The sequence below is a fragment of the Rhinolophus sinicus genome, linkage group LG12 (assembly GCF_036562045.2).
Source record: "Rhinolophus sinicus isolate RSC01 linkage group LG12, ASM3656204v1, whole genome shotgun sequence".
NCBI classification, from domain to species: Eukaryota; Metazoa; Chordata; class Mammalia; order Chiroptera; family Rhinolophidae; genus Rhinolophus; species Rhinolophus sinicus.
Window position 1 is genome coordinate 29,930,680 of NC_133761.1, and position 1,885 is coordinate 29,932,564.

General features: G+C 51.2%; 1 pseudogene; it reads left to right on the forward strand.

Moving 5' to 3' along the window:
* Positions 1-689: 689 nt before the first annotated feature.
* LOC109459572 (glyceraldehyde-3-phosphate dehydrogenase) lies at positions 690-1,680 on the forward strand (annotated as a pseudogene).
* Positions 1,681-1,885: the final 205 nt, after the last annotated feature.

Here is a 1,885-nt window from a genome sequence, read left to right on the forward strand (position 1 = left end):
CGTAAACTGAAGGGTTCATCAACGGAGACATTCGAAAAACAAGATACCACTATAGTCTGGTTAGCTCTGCTACTCCACCTGCTGACTCACTGAGACCCCACTCCACCCAACTCCCCCAATGGCTGAAGCACTTTCTTAGGAATCAGCCAGCAACCCCCACATTGCTCTCTTTCTTGGAAAATTATTGGAGTCCTCAGACTCCAGGCAGGTGGCGACTGGCCTTGGCATGCTGTGAGACTTTTGCTGAGTAGCTCCAGGCTCAGCACTGGCACCAAACCAAAATTACAATAGCCTGGTGACCACAATTCTTCCCATTCTAGTGACTCCCTGAGGTCCTGCCTCATCCAACTTGCAAACCGCACAAGGCTTTATCAGTGGCTGAACCTCACAGGAGCCAGCAGGCCTCCAGATGTCCTGGCTTTTCTTGGAGCTACCCTAGGCCTGGTGCTGGTGGCAGGCATTCTCAGTTCACAACGTGGCTTCCCCCCTGAGCCTCCAGGTTTAGCACAGGCAGCTAACAACAACAGATGGCTTTGTAGCTCCTACCAGGTAGTCCCTGGCTGGTCACAGGCAGTGGGTGACCTGGGTCTGCACCAGAGCCCCTCTCAAGAGGCCCCAGGCTCTCTGCTCCTCCCCTTCAATAGACAGTTGCGTCTTCCTGCACTGTACCAGCATGATCCTAAGACGCGATGGTGAAGGTTGGAGTGAATGGATTTGGCTGTATTGGATGCCTGGACACCAGGGCTGTTTTTAACTCTGGCAAAGTAGATGTTGTCACCATCAATGACCCCTTCATTGACCTCAACTACATGGTCTATATATTCCAGTATGATTGCACCCATGGCAAGTTCAAAGGCACAGCCAATGCTGAGAATGGGAAGCTTGTCATCAATGGAAAGCCCATTATCATCTTCCAGGACCGAGATCCCACCAACATCAAATTGGGTAATGCTGGTGCTGAGTATGTTGTGGTCTACTAGTGTCTTCACTACCTCGGAGAAGGCAGGGGCTCACTTGAAAGGTGGAGCCAAGAGGGTCATCATCTCTGCCGCTTCTGTGGATGCCCCCATGTTTGTGATGGGTGTGAACAATGAGAAGTATGACAAGTCCCTCAAGATTGTCAACAATGCCTGTTGTACCACCAACTGCTTGGCCCCCCTGGCCAAGGTCATCCATGATAACTTTGGCATCATGGAGGGACTGATGACCACAGTCCATACCATCACTGCTACCCAGAAGACTGGATGGTCCCTCTTGGAAGCTGTGGCATGATGGCTGAGGAGTTGCCCAGTACATCATCCCTTCTTTTACTGGTGCTGCTAAGGCTGTGGGCAAGGTCATCCCTGAGCTGAATGGGAAGCTCACTGGCATGGCCTTCTGTGTCCCTGCCCCCAATGTCTTGGTTGTGACCTGCCACCTGGAGAAAGCTGCCAAATACAATAACATCAAGGAAGTGGCCAAGCAGGCATTGGTGGGTCCCCTCAAGGTCATCCTGGGCTATACTGAGGACCAGGTTTTTCCTGTGACTTTAACAGTGATACCTACTCTTCCACCTTTGATGCTAGGGCTGGCATTGCCCTCAATGACCACTCTGTCAAGCTCATTTCCAGGTATAACAATGAATTTGGCTACAGCAACAGGGTGGTGGACATCATGGTCCACATGGCCTCCAAGGATTAAGAGCCCCTTGGACCATCAGCCCCAGCAAGAGGAAGAGAGAACCTCAGCTTTTGGGTAGTCCTTTCCCCAAATTGATCCCCCAACACACTGAGAATTTCCTGATCTCCAGTTTCTATCCTAGACCCCCTGAAGAAGGGGAAGGGCTAACGGAACCCTACCTTGTCATGCACCATCAATAAAGTTCACTGTACCTAGCCGGAAAGAA